The sequence below is a fragment of the Pongo pygmaeus genome, chromosome 4, assembly GCF_028885625.2.
Source record: "Pongo pygmaeus isolate AG05252 chromosome 4, NHGRI_mPonPyg2-v2.0_pri, whole genome shotgun sequence".
NCBI lineage: Eukaryota > Metazoa > Chordata > Mammalia > Primates > Hominidae > Pongo > Pongo pygmaeus.
This window is the reverse complement of record NC_072377.2, coordinates 3,437,452-3,447,841: the sequence shown is the minus strand read 5'-3', so window position 1 is coordinate 3,447,841 and position 10,390 is coordinate 3,437,452. Positions and strand designations below refer to the sequence as shown.

Sequence of the window (10,390 nt, the reverse complement as noted above, 5' to 3'; positions counted from 1 at the left end):
CTATACTCAAGATAGCGAAGGCATGCGAATTAAGCTGTGACATATCTGTAAGTGTTCTCTGTCTGGAAAGAGAAGAAATGGTGGAATTATAAACACTCAAAGGAGCCTGAGGGACTGCCTTAGCCTGAGCTCCTTGGAGCGGGGCATGCAGTGGTTTGCAGACAAGAGCTGGGGAGGTGTCTTCATGAGGAGGCAGGGTTGAGCAGGAGAAGAAGCTGGAGTTCAATGCAGCTGCAGCTGAGGCCTCAGCGATTCTGGAGCTTCGATGATCCTCGGGCTTGACTGGAGGTTGTCATCAATCCGGTGGCTATCCCCTGAGAAGGGATGTGAACTTAGGCAAGTCAGTTCTCTGAGCTTTTAGCAGACAATATTTTCAACATCTGAGGGATTGCTGCCTCAGTCCTGAGGTGGGGATCCAGGTGGAGAACCCCCATGTCCACCACAAGGATCACCCGGTCTAATACTCCATCATCCCCTCACGAACCCCCGACGTCATGCTTCTGACAAATGGTCACCCAGCTTATGTTGGAAACTTCCAGGAATGACGTTCCTGCCTCCATGCAAGTGAGTTTATTCTGTTTTAGCCGAATTATCAAGCTTATCAGACATGCCTTTCTTTTATTGAGCTAAATATGTCTTTCTACAATTTTCACCCTTTGCTGACACAGGTACAAGAGGATAAGACATCTGCTGGCCCTATCTGTGGTAGAATAAGTTCATTTCTCCTTTCCATTCATACTCTTTAAATAATCAATGCCAGTTACCATGTCCCTTTAATAACTTTTTATCTCTCAGCTGAGTAATAGCTATGGTAACATCAGAGCGTAATCACAGGAGTGATTTAAAAGACTCAGGGAGAAAAGATCTCTGGAATAATCTTAGAATTTATTTAGTCTTTGGTGGAGAATGACTCAGTATGAATGGCTATGCCAGGGCAGGGCCCGTGTTCTGATGACCAGAGCCGGGCGCAGGTGGTGGTACAGAATCCATCTCATGTGTTGTGGAGTGCCTGGCCCTAAAGGATAAAGTTTGGTCATGAGGGTGGACCATGATTTCTGCTCCAGAGCGTTATTTTCCAGATACTTTCCAGAAGTGAATCCAGTGACATTTTAGTCCTGCCGGCATTAGGTAATACCACTGCCCCTCATGGCTTTGTATGCAATGCAATCGCCATCCTTTTTGTGGCTCACAAAGGCAGCTGGACATAATAATGTTTCTGTCTGGGGACTTTCTTTTTTGTCTTTTTTTTTTTTTTTTTTTTTTTTTTTTGAGATGGAGTCTCACCCTGTCACCTGTCACCCAGGCTGGAATGCAATGGTACGAACTTGGCTCACTGCAACCTCTGTCCCCTGGGTTCAAGCAATTCTCATGCCTCAGCCTCTCGAGTAGCTGGGATTACAGGTGTGTGCCACCATGCCTGGCTAATTTTTGTATTTTTAGTAGAGATAGGGTTTCATCATATTGGCCAGGCTGGTCTAGAACTCTTGACCTCAGGTGATCTGCCTGCTTTGCCCTCCCAAAGTGCTGGGATTACAGACGTGAGCCACCACACCCGACCTGTCTAGGGACTTTCTGTGATGCTGTGATACAGACAGATATTCTCAGAGGACAGAGTATATTGCCTTCTACCATGAAACTGAAAAATCCACAATAGAAAAAAACAGAATGGCAAAGTGTCCCTCACAGGTGGGCATGAGTGGCTCTTCCTTTCAGGCTGCAGTTTACGTGGCTGCAGCTAGACGGACCCACCTTGGACGGGATCACCTGGGGCGCCCCCATGCTCTCTGCAATGCACGTGTGCAGAGCTGTCATAACACATGGGAATGGGAATGTCTGTCCTTAAGAGCTGCCTCTTCATGGAAAGATAGAAACGTAAATAGCTTAACTATCCTTGGTTTCGTCTGTACAAGGAGGAAACTGGAATAGATGATCTTCAAGTGTCTTTCACTTTAAGGATCTTGAAAATGATTTGAAATACACACACACACACACACACAAACACATACACACACACACGACACATACATACACCAAAAACCCCACAAACATATATGTATATATATATATACACACACACACATTTCATCATTATCTATCTATCCATCTATCTGATTTAATCATAGGTTATGGCTGGGCACAGTGGCTCATACCTGTAATTGCAATGCTTTGGGAGGCCAAGGCCAGAGGATCTCTTGAGGCCAGAAGTTTGAGGCTAGCCTGGGAAACATAGGGAGATGTCCATTTCTACAAAGAAAAGTAGCCCAGTGGCCCAGCATGGTAAAAAGCACCCTTAGTGTCAGCTACTCATGAGGCTGAAGTGGGAGGATTGCTTAGGCCCAGGAGTTTGAGGCTGCAGTGAGCTATGAACACATCACTGAACTCCAGCCTGGGTGGTAGAGCAAGACGCCATCTCTCAAAAATAAATAAATAAATAAATAATAAAAAATTTAAAATGGTGACAAGAAGTATTAAATAGAAAAAAAAACCACCTTGATCATACTATCTTTAAGTCCAAAATTAGTATAGTGTAATTAGTCAAGCAATTATTTCTGGCTGTTTAAATAGCAGTTTCGCTTTTGGGAGGTGTGCTTTGCTCCTGGTCACCCACCTTGTTCTTCATACTGACTGTCTCCCATCTGTGAAGCCTGTAGCAGAACCACTCTCATTTCTACTTTACAGACTCCGAGGGAAGAGATCTGAGTGTCCTGCTTTGGTCACGTACCCAGCCAGGCCTGGAGATCAAATCATTGAGGGAGGGCATTAAGCCAGCCTGGGCCAGGTATCCACCTGAAGCCATCAGCAGTGGCAGGGGCAAGCTGGACAATGGCTGGTCTTCTGGGTGGGATGCCTGAGGGGGCGGGGGTCACCGTGGAGTTTAGCTGGCTGTACAGGGGGTTGAAATACAGAAACATCTGTGTACCAACTAGTAAATAGAAGTTGCCGTGAGCACCCAGATGCCACAACTTAGTCAACAGGGTCTCTGAGATCCCCGACACCTCCTCCCATCTATCTAGCAACTAAAAGGATGACGGTTGGGACTTCAGGGAACTCCAGGCCCCTGCTCAGACACTGAGGCATGTCCCTTTGGGTCCCTTTGGTTGGTGAGTAGCCACTGTGTAGGACCGTTCAAGGTTTTGTTACTGCTAACCCTGGAATAGGGATGTTGTGGGGAGAGGGGGCTTGGGTGGCGGGAATGCTGTGAGTTCTCAGAAAAGCAGAGAGGGTGAAGTTGCAGACAAAACTCCGTTTCCAGTACAGTCCTGTGGGTTTGACCCTTGCAGTGGGACTTCCACCAGGCATTTTGCATTTCTAAGCCTCTTCTTCCTTATGTCTACCAGGGGTAAAATTCCATTCAGCCCTGTTGTATGTAAAGTGCTTGGTATACAGTAGCCCAAAATAATTGATCGTTATAGGCGTATGGGTTTTAGAATCATAATCTTCCTAAAAAAAATGCACCCGGGGGGATAGCTGGGATGCTAGAATGTGAAGGTGCAATCACAAGCCCCAGAACCGAGGGTGTGGTTTGGAGAGGATTGGAGCCCTTGCCCGCTGCTCCCACTGCAAGCCCCACGGAGCAACTGGAGAACCTGTGATGGGGTGAAAATGGTAGAGCCAGCTGAGGAGACCCTATTCGGTCAGCATGGCACTGGTATGGGTGACTACAAGAGAAATCCATTTTTGGATGGCAACTTCCCAAAATCTCGTCCCTGTAGGGTAGGAGTTAGCAGCCAAGGGTGATTTTTTTTCCCTCAAGGAACCTTCAGCAATGTCTGGAAACAGCTTTGGGTGTCACAACCGGGAGAACAGGGGCTACTGGTCTTGTGGGTGGAGGCCAGGGATGCTGCTGAAGCCCCTAGATGGCACAGGGACCCTCACAATGAAGAATAATTGGACACGGAAGCCTACAGTAGCCTCCCTTCTTGAGGCAGGGGCCCTGGAGGAAGGCAGCTGTGCTGATGGGCAGGCGTCAGCGGTGAGACACTGTCTGGCCCCCTTTGGCAGCCAGGCGTGGCATGCTTGGTTGAATCAAGGACTTGAAAGCTGCCATGACCATAAGCCTGCAGGGCTCAGGCCCAGGGTGTCCAATGAGGGGACAAGAGTTTCCCCAGCTCTTGGGTCACCAAAATATGACTTGGTATTAAAATTAATTTAAAATGCAATTCCTGTTTATCCAATAGATTCTACTGCCAAGCCCTGGGATGGGCACTGGGGCTTCAGCAGTAAACCAGTTGGGTACCTCAACCTCCCTCAACCTCATAGAGCTTAAATCCCAGAGTACAGCCCTAATCCCAGTAATTGTAGGTGATTACATGTTGGAGACAGAAGGTACAGCACAGTAAGGGACTGAAACAGGAAGGCCTTGCTGGGGAGGGGACATTGCACCTGAGACCAGGTGAAGAGCATGTGTGCTCGGTGGGCCGCTGATCTCCACTGAGGAGCAAGGAGCAAGCAGAGCCTCCAGCACATCAGTTATTTGCCCAACTCTCCAATTAGAGGAGGAAAAGGAGGGAGCTAGAGGCCACGAGAGTTCGAAGCATAAATAAATATACAGAAGAGGACGTGATGTATTCTGGATACTAGTGATCAGAGAGAGATATTGCAATGCTCTTTCCCTGTGCATAGCTTGCATATTCACTCTATTAACTGTGTCTTTGCCTGAACAGAAATTCTCAATGTTAATGAAGTCAAATTCATGCGTATTTACTTTTATAGTTAGTGCTTTTGTACAGTAGGCAAAGATTTCTTAAAATACTCCCAAGTGTTGATTCCTAAAAGTTTCACCATTTAAAGTCTCAGGTTTAGGGCTGTGATGCAACTGGAATTGGTTTTGGGTAGGCTGTGAGGTTTGGGGTCATGGTTTATTTATTTATTTAGTTTTTTGGTCTTAGATGGATTTCAGATTGATCTAGCACTATTTATTAAAATGACCGTCCTTCCCACCCCTGGATTGCCTAGCTGCCTGCAATGTAATAAGCTGATGAGTGTGGTCCATTTCCGGTCTTCTGCTTTGTCTCTGTTGGTCTTCTCTGTCTTCTTCATCAATATCAAGTGGTCACAATAACTAGAGGTTTAAATAAGTGGTGACACTCAGTTCGTAAGTCCTTGTTCTTATCCAAGGTTGCCCTGGCTATTCTTGATTTTTAGCATTTCCATATAAATCACACATTATGCATGCCAATTCTAACATTGTCATGGCTGTCATCACCACCATCATCACCATCATTACTATCATCACTATCATCACCACCATCACCATCATCACCATCATCATCATCACCATCATAACCATCACCACCATCACTGGCACCACCATCATCACCATCATCATCACCATCACCACCATAATCACCATCACCATCATCACTACCACCATCATCACCATCACCACCGTCACCATCATCATCACCATCATCATGATCATCATCACCGTCACCATCATCATCACCATCACCACCATAATCATCATCACCATCATCACTACCACCATCATCACCATCACCACCACCATCACCATCACCACCGTCATCACCATAATCATCACCATCATCACCATCACCACCATCATCACCATCACCACCATCATCACCATCATCACCATCACCACCATCATCACCATCATCACCATCACCACCATCATCACCATCATCACCATCATCACCATCACCACCATCATCACCATCACCACCATCATCACCATCATCACCATCACCACCATCACCACCATCATCACCATCACCACCATCATCACCATCATCACCATCACCACCATCACCACCATCACCACCATCATCACCATCACCACCATCATCACCATCATCACCATCACCACCATCATCACCATCACCACCATCATCATGATCATCACCATCACCACCATCACCATGATCATCACCATCACCACCATCGCCACCATCATCACCATCATCACCATCACCACCATCATCACCATCACCACCATCACCACCATCATCGCCATCACCACCATCATTGCCATCACCACCATAATCATCACCATCATCACCACCATCACCATCACCACCATCATCACTATCACCACCATCATCATTGCCATCACCACCATAATCATCACCATCATCACCATCACCACCATCATCACCATCACCACCATCATCACCATCATCATCATCATTACTGATGCCATTTTGCTCAGGATTGCCTCAAATCTGTATCTCAATTTGTAGAAATTGTTCCTTTAAAAATATTAACCCTTCCAACATATGGTCTTTGTATGTTCTTCCTTATATAGATCTTCTTCCATTTTTCCTCATGTATATTTTTTAGTTTTCAGTGTAGAGGTCTTGCACATCTCCTGTTAGGTTTCATTCTAAACATTCTATTGGTTTTGATAATAATATACACAATTTGTCTTTTATAGTTCACTTTTCATCACTTTGCTAATCTATAGCATATATTTGATTTTTGTACCTTGACCTTATATTCAGTGCCCTGATAAAATTATGTATATTTTAATTGTTTGCAAATCGTTTTAGATTTTCTACATACAAAAAGATGTCATTTGCAAATAAGAACAGTTTCATTTATTCTTCTCTAAGTGTATCTTTTATTTATTTTTCTTGCCATATTGCATTTCTTTCCTTCCAGTCTTTATATATTTTATTTATATTTCTATGTTAATTACATGGTTGATCATATGATACATTTAATAAATGTTCTGCATTCATTTAAATAAATTGAACATTCTTGTGTGTGTTCATTATGTTGATTTTTTATAATTTTGTACAAAATCACATATTCTATTTTTGTCTGCTTGTTCTACCAATTACTTAAAGATTTATATTAAAATATCTAAGTATGAAAAAAGTTACACCCTCCATTGCCTCATTATAATTAATAAACTATATAACTAATTTTATCAAAACTTGAAAAAATTGAAAATGTTGTTATAATCTGTAACTAGTCTGCTAACAAGTTAGTTCACTTAAGGAGCTGTCTTCTCTCTAGAAACAACAGCTCTGACTGTCTCTACATATATATTTATATTCATATGAGTAGAAATATCTTGATATCTCCTGATGCTCAAAAAGATATGGATACTACTTAAATAAATAGATCATTTTGTGACATGCAATAATCAAACATATTTGGACATACTTGATTATTCAAATTCCAAAATATGGAATAAATAATCCTAGTAAATTTTATAATGAGAGAAACAACTATGTAGGTATCATGAAAAGCAGGTCTTTATGAAATCAAGACAAAACTCAAGTAAGTAAATCTGAAGTGATTGTTCTTCACACACTGGAATATATTCACAGCAATGATGCCCATTTTCACTGCTGCCTTAGAAATTGGTTCCATTGGGATTTCAGCCAGGAACTGTTGAGTGCTTCCAGGTTCTTCCTCTCCCTGACCATGAATCATCAACCAGTCTAACACTTCTCCCTATGGTCTCCCTCCTCACCACGTTCACCCGACTGATACACTCTCTCTGTAGTGTTGCTGCCTACATAGACCAAGGCACCATCTTCTCTTCCAAGTCATGGCAACAAGCTCCTTCTCTGTACTTCCTTTTTTCATACACCCACAGTGTCTCTGCTCCATACTTACTAACATGGGTCAGACCACACCATCTCAGAGCTCTTTGCTGCCTTTCTGCGTTGCATTTTAAATTAAGTCCACTCCCTTGTTGGAACCTTCATGCACATAAGCTCAGACTGCTGTCCCTCCTGCAGTCTCTCCTGTGATGCCTTTCTGCACTCCCACCCACCCACAGCTTCCTCCCCTTCTCAAGAAGCTTCACCCAACGTCATCATCTTCCCTCTGTTTTTCTTTACTCTTCCCTGCTTTTGACAAGATGGAATTATTTGCAACCTCAACTTAACTTAAACATGATTCCCTGGAGTGCTTTCCTTGACTATTTAGCAAGTTTTGTCCCTGACTGCATCGTTGTACGCTGTTCACATTATCCTTGGCACAGGCACATTTGTATCTTGGTTGGCTACTTGGTGTGTGTGTGCACTGTCAGTCTAGCTAGAATCTTAGCTTCCCAGGTGCAGAGCTTGCTTGTGTTACCTACTCCCAAATGTTCAATTATTTGCACAGTGACTGAAAAACTAATAAATAATTAACAACTCTTTACTAAGAAAAAAACAATATTTTAAAAACTGAGCACAAAATAAACTTATCATTACAATTTTTTCAAGTGCAAAGAAGGAAGAGGATTTGATCTTCTAAGGAGGTATATCAAGCACCTTGTGCTTAAAAACTTAAAATCTAGCTTCTTATTTGCATACGCTAAAAACACCACAATATTTAACATGCTACAACTGATTAATGATATAATTATGTAATCAATAATTATGTAATCAATAAGCATTGTTAAAATCCACAAGAGATAGTAATAAGTGAATTCCTATAAATCACATACAGGGCACCCTTTTTGGTGTGGGTTCTCCATAGACACAAGGATTCTTCTCTTGGAAGATCACCTTAAATTCTTGCACAGTGTGACAATTTCTTGGTTCAGGGATGATTAGACATATCCAAAGAGTGGGAGACTCTAGTAATATTCTAGACACATCAAGAAATAGCACTGAGAAAATACCATATTATTATTAATCTGCTAGAGTATAATACAATCAGTAAAAGGTCCTTCATTTCCATATTCTTCAATTTTATTACTGCAAATCTAGAGTCCCACATAATGGGTCCCATGTAATACTATCCCAGATTTTTTTTTTTTTTTTTTGAGACGGAGTCTCGCTCTGTCGCCCAGGCTGGAGTGCAGTGGCATGATCTCGACTCACTGCAATCTTTGCCTCCCGGGTGCAAGTAATTCTTCTGCTTCAGCCTCCCAAGTAGCTGGGACTACAGGCACCCACCACCATGTCCAGCTAGTTTTTGTATTTTTAGTAGAGATGGGGTTTTGCCATATTGGCCAGGCTGGTCTCAAACTCCTGACCTTGTGATCTGCCCTCCCAAAGTGCTGGGATTACAGGCGTGAGCCACTGCACCTGGCTGCTATCCCAGATTTTAACCAGCCAGACTGTCTGGACTACATTGGTTTATAATATTCTTTTGTTTGTAAAATAATCGGGATTCTGAAGATTACATCCAGCCATTGAGGAAGTGTTATAAATAAACTAACATTACAAAAACATACTGAACTATTTTAATGCAAATTTATACATTAGGAATAGGAAACAAAGAAATGTTCATTTGAAAAGTACTTTACCTTGGCTTTTTAAATAGAGCATCATTTCAGGAATAGTATGTATCACTTATATAGAAAACACTAGAAGCATAATCAAAATTAAGGAGACGTTACTTTTATTAAGCAAATAATGAGGCCTCAGAATTGTGGAAGACCAAACTAGCTTTTCCCTTCAAAATTTGGGGTATTTCACCAGCTTTGGCAATATAATGAGACTCCATTACTACAAAAATGTCAGCAAAATTATTAGACATGATGGCAGGCACCTGTAGTCTCAGCTACTTGAGAGGCTGGGTCAGTAAGATTGCTTGAGCTCAGGAGTTTGAGATTACATTGAGCTATGATCACATCACTGCACTCCAGCCTGGGCAACAGAGTGAAACCATGTCTTAAAATTGGACAAATGAAAACCACAATGAAATACCACCTCACTCTTGCAAGAATGGCCATAATTTAAAAGCCAGTAAATAATAGTTTTTGGCATGGATGTGGTGAAAAGGGAACACTTTTACACTGGAGATGGGAATGTAAACTAGTACAACCACTGTGGAAAACAGTGTGGCAATTCCTTAAAGAACTACAAGTAGAACTACCATTTGATCCAGCAATCCCACTACTGGGTATCTACCCCAAGGAAATGAAGTTATTATATGAAAAAGAAACATGTACACCCATGTTTTTAGCAGTGCAATTCACAATTGCAAAGATATGGAACCAACCTAAGTGGTCATCAACCAATGAGTGGATAAAGAAAATGTGGTATATATACACCATGGAATACTGCTGAGCTGTAAAAAGGAGCAAAATAATGTCTTTTGCAGCCACTTGGATGGAGCTGGGGGCCATTATTCTGCATAAAGTAACTCAAAACCAAACATCATATATTCTCACTAATAAGCGGGAGCTAAACTATGAGGATGCAAAGGCATAAGAACTACATAATGGACTTTGGGGACTGGCAGGGGGAAGGGTGGAGGTAAGGGATAAAAGACTACATATCGGGTATTTTATTTCAAATAAAAATAAGTTTTAAAAAGAAAAATCTGGCTATTTGTAAAGGAGAAGATTAATTATATTTCATAATTACAAAAATAATTGAGAAATTCTTTAGTCATGCACACATAAAAGTATTGTAATAACGTATAATTTTATTCATTCCACAAATGTTTATGGACGTCTATAGTGTCACAG

At 42.1% G+C, this 10,390-nt stretch overlaps 1 long non-coding RNA gene across 1 annotated transcript in view; it reads left to right on the top strand.

Moving 5' to 3' along the window:
* The window catches only part of LOC129036972 (uncharacterized), a 110,699-nt gene that overhangs the window by 82,180 nt on the left and 18,129 nt on the right, over window positions 1-10,390 (top strand). The window lies entirely within an intron of this gene.